Source organism: Schistocerca serialis, chromosome 1 (genome assembly GCF_023864345.2).
Source record: "Schistocerca serialis cubense isolate TAMUIC-IGC-003099 chromosome 1, iqSchSeri2.2, whole genome shotgun sequence".
In the NCBI taxonomy this organism is placed as follows: domain Eukaryota; kingdom Metazoa; phylum Arthropoda; class Insecta; order Orthoptera; family Acrididae; genus Schistocerca; species Schistocerca serialis.
Window position 1 is genome coordinate 401,587,025 of NC_064638.1, and position 13,526 is coordinate 401,600,550.

The window sequence follows — 13,526 nt, forward strand, 5'->3', positions numbered from 1 at the left end:
CGCTTTGAGGGGTGGGGGAGGAAGGGGGGGGGGAGGAATGTTTGGCTTAACCACACGCGCCGGAACGAAGAGGAACAACACAAGACCAGAGTAGGTGGTGAAGAAACGTCAGCAAATAGCCCGCTGACAAGGACCGCGCCGAGCCTGGAGCGACCTATGCAAGAAGTGAATATAAGCGCCGCTCCTGCCAGACTCGGCCGGACATTAGTGGACAGTATTAGCACGGCTTAACAGAAATTGCTACGATATCAGATTGTAGTGATCAATATCCATTGCTTGTTTGAACATTGTGTGTAACAAGAACGCGGATTTATGTTGTATCCATAACCTTGATTTGCAGCTGCTTGTATTGGCCGTGTTTGCAGTTAAAATTGTTGGATGTGAGGTCCGCCAGTTACGCAAAACACAGTTTTTTCTCAGTACCCAAAAATGTTTCGGCACCACTGTGCCATCATCAGTGGGTTTTCGTTTCTATTTATTCTGCAATGTGAACATTTTTGTTAACTCATTACAAAATTATGTGCATCTTTAGTTCAAACAACAGATCGTTTCTTTTTGTAAATACCCTTACATTTGTTGTGCATGAATTTTCTGGATCACTTGTGTGTTAATTACTACAGGTAACTTGTCATCTGCAGCCAAACGACGTTGATGAGAAAGTTTTTTGCTGGGAGTTAACCTATCTTCTAGAATGTAATTTAGTATGTCGTGATGTTTTCGCGCCTATGTTCAGAACATCTGAGAGCTTTAAAAAGCAACAGCTCCCATAGCACATTTGCTGACCACCTTGTAACCAACTATCACCACCCAACCACAATAGAAACACACTTAAGAATACTAAAACCCAGCCACAGCCTATACAGCAAACTAACCATTGAGGAAAACTTCCATATACAGAAGGCAATAGCAGAAGGAAAACAGGTCTTAAACGAATACATTACACTCCCCAAGGGCACACGATTTAACACATTAAAGGAACTTTACAAGTAAAAACAGCACAGACAGATAAAGTCTATACACACAAACACACACACACATACACACAAGAGAAAGAAAAAAAGATTCACTAAAATCTGCAAAGATGCACCATTTACACACAGAAGGAATACCATATAGGCCAGCCGGAGTGGGCGAGCGGTTCTAGGCGCTACAGTCTGGAACCGCGCGACCGCTACGATCGCAGGTTCGAATCCTGCCTCGGGCATGGATGTGTGTGATGTCCTTAGGTTAGTTAGGTTTAAGTAGTACTAAGTTCTAGGGATCTGATGACCTCAGAAGTGAAGTCCCATAGTGCTCAGAACCATTTGAACCAATACCATATAAAAGACAACACACACAGCTAAGAAGCGCACAGGAAACACACACACACACACACACACACACACACAGACAAACACACGCACACACACACACACACACACACACACACACACACACACACACACACGCACACACACAAAGATAACATGCAAACAAAATTCAAATTTGGCGCCGAACTCTCTGGTGAACAAATGAACACTAACTGGGCTGAGGTACACAACAAACCAAAATCACACTGTGCTTTGGTGAGATGAAAAGTGTTTCACGACGTTATTTGTGCAAAATACTTGTTTTAGTTACGTGTGCATCACAACACCTCAGCATGATGCCGAGAATGGAAGTGCTTGCCACACGAAAACGTAGGTAAAAACGAATATAGGAGCAAAAACACCGCAACAAACAACATTCTAGAAGATAGCTTAACTCCCAGCAAAAAACTTTCTCATCAACATCGTTTTGTTGCAGATGACAAGTTACCTGTAGTAATTAACACACAAGTGATACAGAAAATTCATGCACACCAAATGTAAAGGTATTTACAAAAAGAAACGATCTGTTGTTTGAACTAAGGATGCACATAATTTTATAATCATTTAACAAAAATGTTCACATTGCAGAATAAATAAAAATGAAAACCCACTGATGATTGTGCAGTGGTGCCGAAATATGTTTGGGCAATGAGAAAAAAACGGTGTTTTGCATAACTGGCGGACCTCACACCCAACAATTACGTTGTATCGTTTGCGACACCTTTGTACATTCAAGTTTAGTATTGTCAACCTGCTTTATTGAAATAAAACTACTAATGTTATTTAGTTGAATTGTTGTATAGCATTTCGAGAACTCAGCATTCCTTAGGCACACTTTACCAGACGAGAGGGCAAGACCCAACACTTGCATCAAACGTCTAGAGGCTGTGGATCATGCTGTGGGGCACAGCTTTTGTTAGAGACAAAACGCTCGCTGGTATTCTGTGGAGACGTGTCTGTTTTCTGGCCATGGGACGATGAGATTTTACCGAACTAGCAGGGTCTGCTAACCAGTTGTGCTGTACACTGCCAACCCCGCTAAACTGACAGAGTGATGTTCAATAGAAAAACCTTATGAGTGTCTTTAAGTGGAGAAAGAAAAATTGGAAGCAAAGCCGAAACTTTGTTGGGCCCAACCCCTTTCTTACAGCGCTGTTGACTGTATTACAGGCAACATACAATGCATGCACACGTCGCAGAGTGCCTACACCCTGCGCCAGCTCGTAGGGGCGTAACCAATACAAAAGGGCGACGGGAAGCGTTACTGCATTTTGTGCCTATCAGAAGTTGTTCCCCATGACGCGATCTGTCATGTCTAGACGTATTATAATAAGACTTTGAAACAGCCGGTATAGATGTAGGAAGCAGAGGAACTAAAAACAATTAAAAACGTAACTTTTAAATTAACTATGGCCATAATGGTTAAATGTTGAGACCATGACTATGTGAAATAATTGTGTGAACTGCTACCAGTCACATTTACAGTTATTTTATGTTTCAGTTTGCGCTACATGTTTTTAGCATATGCTGCTCATCCTCAGGAGTATATTCATACAGACATATGTTATTGAATGATAAAATGTCTCAACTAATCTAAATTAACACAGACATACTAAAGTTATTATTTTGTGTACTGTTTTGTTGCGTGGGAGGCTATTGAGCGAAGTGAGAGGAGGGAGTTGCCGAGGAGTCGTGGTCCAGTGGTATCTGCTGCTGTTATTTTGTTTCGTATTTCAGTAGTATGTCACTCACCGTCTGTTGAGTCGGTGAACACGATGATTTCGGCGTTCCATAGCTTCATCAGGATTTTTTTTTCCTTCTGGTACACAGGCGGTACTGTTGTGTAACATTACGCTGTAGCCCTGACACTGGCTTCGATGTTTTTCGCTGCACTACACTTTGTATGGATGTAAGTTATATATTACACACTTATTACAAAATCTTCGTTTCGCTTTAGCGAACAAGTGGTACCCACGACAACCAAAAACATTTTTTCAAAATTGTGGTTGATTATAAATCTAATAATAATTTAAATAAAAACTTTTTAATGAATGAAAAGCACCAGTTTGCTTTTGGTCTACAATATTACTTTTATTGTTAACCGGTTTTCGGCTTACAAGGTCATCTTCAGATATGTCTGAAGATGGCCTTGTAAGCCGAAAACCGGTTAACAATAAAAGTAATATTGTAGATAAAAAGGCAGAGGAACTAAAAACAATTAAAATATATTACTTTTATTGTTAACCGGTTTTCAGCTTACATGGTCATCTTCAGATATGTCTGAAGATGGCCTTGTAAGCCGAAAACCGGTTAACAATAAAAGTAATATTGTAGAACAAAAGCAAACTGGTGCTTTTCATTTATTATAATGTTGTTCTACCAAGAACCGACGGAAGATTCTGTTAATATGGCAAAAACTTTTTTATATAAAACTTAATTAAAAGGTACTAACACGTATAAAATAATGTCTCTTAGCTTCATACAGATTCCTAACCCTATAGAGATAGTCCTGAAAATTACTGCTTGTGAATTTTTAATAGTTGTGAGAATCCTTGTAAAACCTAAAACGAAAAACATGGGGCCCACCTAATGATAACTGATGCATGAATAGTTCACGTATAAGTCACTAACAGTTTTATTGCACTGCAAATGGTATGAACAGCTGCGTGATTTTTATCGACGACAGTCACTCTCTACACTCCTTAGTATTATCTATTGCATGCCCCCCACGTTTTAAATTTTACGAGTATTGTCATAGCTATTAAAAATTGACAAGCAAAATTTTCAGGCCTGTCTGCGCGCGTTAGGGATCCATATGTGGCTAAGAGGAACTATTTTATAATTCTTAGTCTTTCTTATGAATAGAAATATAGACATTTTTATTTAAATTATTTTTCTGATTTTTAATCTTGTGTATGAGAATTTTCAACCATTTTGATAAGATTACAAGAGAGACATGTGGTAAATTTCAGTTTATTTCTGTTTCTCTCCACCTGAGTGCACCAATATATTACTCTCTCCTACGTGTATCTCATGAAAAGACCGTGAATTAAAAATTTACGGAGAATGGAGCTCACATGGAGTCTTGCCACCAATAGTTCTTACGCGAAATACTTGCGACTGGAACAGGAAAAGGGGGAAACAGCAGTGACTTACGAAGTTCCCTCCGTCTCACGCCAGACACGAAAATTTCAAGTCTCTAGGTCATCGTGAAGTCAGTTTACATCTCCATCGACGTATTCGCTACTCACAATTAAGTGGATGGCAGAGGATTCATCGAATCGTCTTGAAGCTGTTTCTCTGCCGTTCCACGGTCTAAGAGCACGCAGGAAAAACGGACACTTAAATCTTTCCGCGCGATTACTCTTATTTCATCATGATGATCATTTCTCCCTATGTAGGTGGTAGCCAACAATATATTTTCACACTCTGAGGAGAAAGTTGGTGATGGAAATTTCATGAGAAGATCCTGCCGCAGTGGAAAAACGCCTTTTGTGGCATTGTCTCCCTTACTTCGTGCTAATACAAGGCGAGCTGCCATTCTTTGAACTTTTTCGATGTCTGCTGTCAATCCTATCAGATGGGTACCTCATCGTGCAGCAGTACTCCATAAGAGGGCGGACACGCGTAGTGAAGCAGTCTTCTGATGTAAGGACATATTATTATTATTATTAAGCATCAGATTGAGAAGGGGAAGCAACATATACTTACGTGGCTCCCTTTCCCGTTTAGAAAGTGCCGCGTACCATTGTGGAACACCGAAGCTTTATGTGAGCGTTGTACGATTTGAGAAGCAAAGTTTGTTAAGAAATTCCCGGATGTCACTCGCACTGAAAATGTACCTAAGGGCCAGTTTATAACAGAGTTTGAAGAATATTACAAGGGGGGAAATAAAAGTAGTATGTTAACGTCGGCCTCGACTGTTCCGTCCACACAATGATAAGTCGGCAAGGTTGGCTCTGCCTTGGCACATAGAAAGTAAATGATTAAGGTTGTCCAACAACTAAAGCAAACACAAATTTAGAGTAATTGACACTATAATTACGAGCTTGGATTCGAAACACATATAACATGTTAGAACTTACGTCAATAACAATTACAGAGCCTGAGTGGTTTGTAATGTCCACGAAAGTTTATATATCACGTAGAATTGTCCATTCATTAATCACTCCGTGTTTTTCACACATACTAGTCTCACATGCAACAAAATAACAGTATATCTCTGTAGATTTAAACAAATTACAAATCTTATAATGACGCCTACGTAATGGTGCGTCCGTATTATACAGGAGATAAGAAGAGAGTGATATCGTCCGGCAGTGGACAATGGGTCGCGTGCTTGTTCTTTTCTAATATTCACATGTCTTCAGAGTCTGTCTTTAATATCGATGTTTTTACATGCGCGTTGAATTAGTCTATTGTTTTTTAGGTGAACCAGTGGCGCTGGATTCATTTCCCCTTGCAAATTGTCAAACTACATCATTACAATGCGTAGTTAAATATTGTACACTGACAAATAAATGTCTCATGGCCGCTTTCGTTACTCAAATCAGTGTTTTATGTGGCGGTGTGAAAATACATCTCAGTCTCTTTAGTAGACCTATTACGTTTCCTAAATGTTTTGCCAATAAATTGCAGTCTTTGGTTTGCTTTCCCCACAAACTTTGTACCGAACAGAGAGACGGAAGAACACAGCACCTTCCGTCACCCACCAAACAAAACGCGACCTAGTAAAAACGTACTAAATAATTATAATCTACAATAATTTGGCAAACAAAGGACCATAAAACGAAAAACAGTCGGATTGAACGACAATTGTTCAGCTTAGCCACTAGACACCAGGGTTCGTGATCTGCAGGTGGGCTCTTGTTTCGTTGTTGTTCCTTCCAGATCACCGTCCGACGATATCGTGTGGATGATCCACGAGGCAATTCTGCAATGTACCGCGCTGTCGCGGAATCACAGGCAAGCTGCGACGTCGGCACTTGTGCCCCATGGGAAGCACGCAATTAACAAACATCCTCTCAGTCATAAGAACTCAAGTGTGACATATATATCTCGAGTTTCCGGTGATTCTCTACACGCTTCATTTCTAGATATATTTATCACCACTTGCCCATTCTCTGCGGACAGCCTGGGCGTCGCGCAATCTGGCGCCTTTATCGCGAGAGCCGGCCGTCCGTGTCAGGGCGACGTCCGCGGCAGATAGCCGGTATTTTTTATGAAGGGCGTTACACGTCCACTGTCAGCGAGATAGCATCTGGACACGCCGTTTCCATTCTGCACTGCGGCAACTGCACGCGTTAATACTCGGCCTCCAGAGATGCTATCTGCGTCAGGACAAATTTTGCGCAACAAGTTCGCGTTAGCGGATTTACCTTCCAAAGGCCACTGTCTGATAGTTAAGCCTAGGGCGTGTTCTTCGTGCACAGAAGCGGATACTTTTGACTTTTCAGTGGTGAAAGCTTTTTTATGGTGAACAGTTTATAACGAGATTTTCAGACTTCTCGAGCATAAATTGGTGGGGTGGGGTACTGCATTTCATTTTACATTCCAGCGCACTGAAGATTTCATGTTATCGCGGATACAACTGGTGGGAATCACAACAGATCTTCTTCCAATAGCAACCAAGCTGAAGAGGCAAAATGTCGCCCTATAAAACGAAATGACATTTTAAGATTAGGTCGCTTCTGGAATAAATACCCAATAAGATCCTGATGCTACGTAATGCAAATGATTCATCGACATGTAATATCTCGCTTAAGCAATAAGTTTTGCATTATAGCATGTGTACCATTATTTTTCTGGAACAATAGAACATCATAAACGGCCATACAAAAACATTGATCTATGTATTATTCTTCATAGCCCCTTAAAACTGAAATGCTACTGAAGGCACTTCATTAGTCGTGAAACGTTATTACAAAATTAATTACAATATAGTCTATAACACAAGGCACGTTTATTAAATGCTGACCGGTTTAGATTACCACAAGATTATCTCCAGGCCTTAGCTGCAATATATGCATTAGAGGGATACATAGAAAGAACTTAAAATTGACTATAAAATTATTGATAGACTATGGCTGTGGGATGGAGCAGAAACTGCTAAATGGCGATAGTAAACTGTTGAAGAGTGCAGCTTAAATACTGGAAGCTCCGCCTAAAGCTGACTGCATGACGTTAGCGATAGTTCAAAATGGTTCAAATGGCTCTGAGCACTATGGGACTTAACTTCTGAGGTCATCAGTCCCCTAGAAATTAGAACTACTTAAACCTAACTAACCTAAGGACACCACAGACATCCATGCCCGAGGCAGGATTCGAACCTGCGACCGTATCGGTCGCGCGGTTCCAGACTGTAGCGCCTAGAACTGCTCGGCCACTCCGGCCGGCGTCAGCGATAGTTAATCAGGTATAAGTGGAAAGAATTATCTACAAAAGGATGTTCAAATGTGTGTGAATTCCTAAGGGACTAAACTGCTAAGGCATCGGTCCCTAGTCTTACACACTACGTAAACTAACTTACGCTAAGAACAACACACACCCATGCCCGAGAGAGCTCTCCAACCTCCGGCAGGGGGAGCCGCACGAACCGTGGCAAGACGCCGCAGACCGCGCGGCTACGAAAGGATGTATTTATTAGTAAACAAAATGCCAAAATCACGTAGGATAGTTTTGTAATAAAGAAGAAACAGCTTGTTAACTGAGAACTTTCAAAAGGAAACAAATCAACATTATATCGTTGTGTATATGTTGCCCTCTAGTGGCATGCTTGGAAAAGTAATTACTATTTGTTGGTCTCTAAGGAGACATTGGACGCTGTTCCAAAGACGTAGCGGCAGTACACTCTCTGGTGCAAAAGTTGTTACTGTTTGACAGTTGGAGCGACGCTAACGCTCTAAACGGAGAGAAAACTGACACTCACATGTGTCCTAAGGATAATGTGTATTAGTTGGTTGATATGAGGCAGGGGACCAAACAGCGAGGTCATCGGTCCCATTGGATAGAGGAAGGACGGGGAAGGAAGCCGGCCTTGCCCTTTCAAAGGAATCATCCCGGCATTTGCACGAAGCGATTTAGGAAAACCAAGGAAAACATGACTCAGAATATCCGGACGCAGATTTGAACCGTCGTCCTCCCGAATGTGAGTATAGTGTGCTAACTAATGCGCCACCTCGCTCGGTAAGGGTAATGTTTGATTCTAGTTATTTTCTCCTTGAGTAACTAAAAATTTGCTACATTTTTGCGTTCCATATGTTAGTAAGTTATCAAGACACATGAAGTATCATTAAATACATGTAAAAACAGCTGAACCAAACTGATTCAGTGACATCAGCTACAACTTATTCACGAAGAAATTATTTCGAATTTGTCTATTTGCACCGTACTCCGCAGAAACCAAGAAAATGTGATTACTTTTGCTTCAAAAGCAATTGTGTTGGAGATTCTTACCGTTCGTGGCTCAGATTTAGCAACAGTTGTTGAATATGTTTCTTTTGTGTTGGGAAACAGTTTTACTGCATTTGACGATTTATTATCCTGTCTGTACGGTTTTTCTCTTACACTAGACTTATGGTGTCTTATTTGGTATTTTGAATGATGCAGGTATTACATTCCATATAGGTTACACATTCAGTTATTTGGCTGAAATGAAATGATCGTATGGCATTGTTGACCGGGAGGCCCCAAGCGGGGCAGTTCGGCCGCCGTGTTTCGAGTCCTTTTTAGTTGACGCCACTTCGGCGGCTTGCGAGGCAATGATGATGAAATGATGATGAAGAACACAAAACACCCAGTCATCACGAGGCAGAGAAAATCCATGACCCCGCCGGGAATCGAAGCCGGGACCCCGTGCGCGGGAAGCGAGAACGCTAGCGCAAGACCACGAGCTGAAACTGCAGCGAATAAAAGTCCGCTTTGTTGGGTAGATATACGATGTATTTCTGCAGAAGACCAGGTCTTCTGGAGTTTACTAGCACTTTCTTACTATTAAACGAAAATAAGATTATTCAGTAACTATCTGTTCATTATAAGAGAATCGTAAATAACTGCCCTGTAACGTGTCAGGGTGCTTAGGAAACTAAAGGAAGAGAAATGTGATGTAATTTTTTTGTTATTGTCGGGTTTTATGGCATTACATACACCTCCTGTTGTGAGAACTATGTGACAATCAATATAAACATTAGTATTCGCACTCATGCAGTATTGTATTCAGAATTGTCGTTTTCTAGCCGCTTGGGGCGCTGCTATCGCCGTAGGTAACAGAAACGAGACAGTGTCGTGACTGTTAAGCTCGAGTGTGGCAAAAGGGCTAATTCCAAAGAGATCGCTGCGAGCATCGATAAGTGATTTCCAGTAGACGTGTCCCATAGGAGTTGATATGGTCATTCAGCGGTTTCTGTTCATTGGACAGCCATTGTCCTGCTCTATGCACAGCCATTTTCTGTCAATATGGCTATTTCTATGTTTCGTAATTTTATAATAAATTTGAGTTCTTTTTATGTATCCCTCTAATTTACATCCTACATTACATTAAAGCTGTGATGATCGAACCCGTCAGCATTTAATGAACCAGCCTTGCAGTCTAGACTGTTTCATAATACATTTCAAATATTACATTGCGGCCGCGCGGGATTAGCCGAGCGGTCTCAGGCGCTGCAGTCCTGGACTGTGCGGCTGGTCCCGGCGGAGGTTCGAGTTCTCCCTCGGGCATGGGTGTGTATGTTTGTCCTTTAGATAATTTAGATTAAGTAGTGTGTAAGCTTAGGGACTGATGACCTTAGCATTTAAGTCCCATAAGATTTCACACACGTTATTATTACATTGCGATCGCTGACTTTTTTCCAACAATCGGTTTCAAAAATAGTTATTAGAGGAATTCTAAAAACAAACCAACGCACTCTCTGACTGCTTCGAAAAACGTCTTTACCCCCTCTGGACAGACAAGTAAGCGACAGATCCCGTTAGTCCAAAATTTGTTCCCCTGGAATGCATAAAGAAGCGTAAAAATTGGGCAGTCAGTGGCCAGTGTCCCCTTAACCGGTCTTTACTTTCATTAACTTCGTGATTAAGCTGTAATTAACCAGTAAGATTGTATTTAAATACTTTACTAGTTGCTCTGAAACCAGATTTAATCCATATCAGCTGATATGAATGTTTTACGTATCGGCTACTGGTTCTGGTTTTTTTGTTTTTTTGTTTTTGTTTTTGTTTTTTTGTTTTGATAACGTAGGCCTCAAAACAGTCTTCTAAATGTAGAGCACAACACGTTCCTTTTTATACTGGGAGGCACTTCCACTTCTTTTTTCTTTTGAGTAGTACTGAACACAATTTTTGTGACAATACCTTTCTTCTAAGTTGGGGTTATGTGGACAGGGAAAAGAGCCTACGGTTTTGCCTGAAGTCTCATCATGGCAGTACTCATCAATGGTCACTAGCAGATGGTCCTTGCTGTAAACCCTCTTTACCACCTTTACGAACTAGTTTCTTTGCCACATGGCGCACATGTCTTGTGCTTCGTTTTACAATAGAGAGCCTATATACAGAGAGAGAGAGAGAGACAGAGGGGGGGGGGATATTGATGAAACTGCACGCGATTGGCTGATCAGATACGACGCCATTTTTTGCCACGGTTCTCTCTGTTTGTATGTTCACAGTGCTTTCTGGGGTTGGATTATTGTTTTAAAAAAATTTTCAAATTTGTTTCAGTCTATAACATACCACGCCTACAGATTTCTTGCTTTCGGAAGAAAAAATCGATTCGAAAATTTCTGGCTACTATTATTTACAAAACATTTCACCTGTCTGTCGTACTGTCGATTGTAGCTCAGTAAATACATTCCTGGAAATGGAAAAAAGAACACATTGACACCGGTGTGTCAGACCCACCATACTTGCTCCGGACACTGCGAGAGGGCTGTACAAGCAATGATCGGCACGCACGGCACAGCGGACACACCAGGAACCGCGGTGTTGGCCGTCGAATGGCGCTACCTGCGCAGCATTTGTGCACCGCCGCCGTCAGTGTCAGCCAGTTTGCCGTGGCATACGGAGCTCCATCGCAGTCTTTAACACTGGTAGCATGCCGCGACAGCGTGGACGTGAACCGTATGTGCAGTTGACGGACTTTGAGCGAGGGCGTATAGTGGGCATGCGGGAGGCCGGGTGGACGTACCGCCGAATTGCTCAACACGTGGGGCGTGAGGTCTCCACAGTACATCGATGTTGTCGCCAGTGGTCGGCGGAAGGTGCACGTGCCCGTCGACCTGGGACCGGACCGCAGCGACGCACGGATGCACGCCAAGACCGTAGGATCCTACGCAGTGCCGTAGGGGACCGCACCGCCACTTCCCAGCAAATTAGGGACACTGTTGCTCCTGGGGTATCGGCGAGGACCATTCGCAACCGTCTCCATGAAGCTGGGCTACGGTCCCGCACACGTTAGGCCGTCTTCCGCTCACGCCCCAACATCGTGCAGCCCGCCTCCAGTGGTGTCGCGACAGGCGTGAATGGAGGGACGAATGGAGACGTGTCGTCTTCAGCGGTGAGAGTCGCTTCTGCCTTGGTGCCAATGATGGTCGTATGCGTGTTTGGCGCCGTGCAGGTGAGCGCCACAATCAGGACTGCATACGACCGAGGCACACAGGGCCAACACCCGGCATCATGGTGTGGGGAGCGATCTCCTACACTGGCCGTACACCACTGGTGATCGTCGAGGGGACACTGAATAGTGCACGGTACATCCAAACCGTCATCGAACCCATCGTTCTACCATTCCTAGACCGGCAAGGGAACTTGCTGTTCCAACAGGACAATGCACGTCCGCATGTATCCCGTGCCACCCAACGTGCTCTAGTAGGTGTAAGTCAACTAACCTGGCCAGCAAGATCTCCGGATCTGTCCCCCATTGAGCATGTTTGGGACTGGATGAAGCGTCGTCTCACGCGGTCTGCACGTCCAGCACGAACGCTGGTCCAACTGAGGCGCCAGGTGGAAATGGCATGGCAAGCCGTTCCACAGGACTACATCCAGCATCTCTACGATCGTCTCCATGGGAGAATAGCAGCCTGCATTGCTGCGAAAGATGGATATACACTGTACTAGTGCCGACATTGTGCATGCTCTGTTGCCTGTGTCTATGTGCCTGTGGTTCTGTCAGTGTGATCATGTGATGTATCTGACCCCAGGAATGTGTCAATAAAGTTTCCCCTTCCTGGGACAATGAATTCACGGTGTTCTTATTTCAATTTCCAGGAGTGTAGTTTTCAAGATTATGAATCGTGCTGTCGGCAGTTCGTTTCTCGCTACGACTAATTTTTTTTTATTTGAATTTCTTTTATCGAATTGAAATGTCTATGTTTGACTACTAATCGCATGAAAATGCGAGTATCCATAATAACAGAGGTTTCGTTTTTGAAAATCATCTACCGTGAAATTGTTTTACAATGCTTTCATTCTACAGCGTTTCTAAACATCATTACAGAAGTATGTCTTCTGGGTTTTTTACCGGTGTAAAGTTTCTAGATCAAAATGATCTAAAATACAGTACATAGCTCGGATGGGGAAAATCTATATAAGGACTAGAGCTGCTAACTTAACAATCAGTTTGTCAGCAATATATACTTGGGGCTGTGGTAGTGTTGTGGAAACCAGTTATTTGGTGTGTACTGAGCTGTTACTTAGCTATTCATGTACTCACGTTCGTTGGATGGTATGTAGCTGCTTTTATACACACAAAAACAAAATTTTTGCACTTTGTTTCTTAATCAGGATATTACGCCATCTTGCTGTTCGCGTGTGTCGCGAGAGGTATATCGCATGTGGCGAAAAAGGGAATGAGAAACGGTAGCGCAAATTACGCCGATTAATGTTACTGACAGCCGGCCGAAGTGGCCGTGCGGTTAAAGGCGCTGCAGTCTGGAACCGCAAGACCGCTACGGTCGCAGGTTCGAATCCTGCCTCGGGCATGGATGTTGGTGATGTCCTTAGGTTAGTTAGGTTTAACTAGTTCTAAGTTCTAGGGGACTAATGACCTCAGCGGTTGAGTCCCATAGTGCTCAGAGCCATTTGAACCATTTGTTACTGACATAAGACTCACAAAAGAAGAACAACAGCTACTTGAGAAAGGCCCAAAATACAATTTGAACACCCACATTACACATAAGACCATAGGAA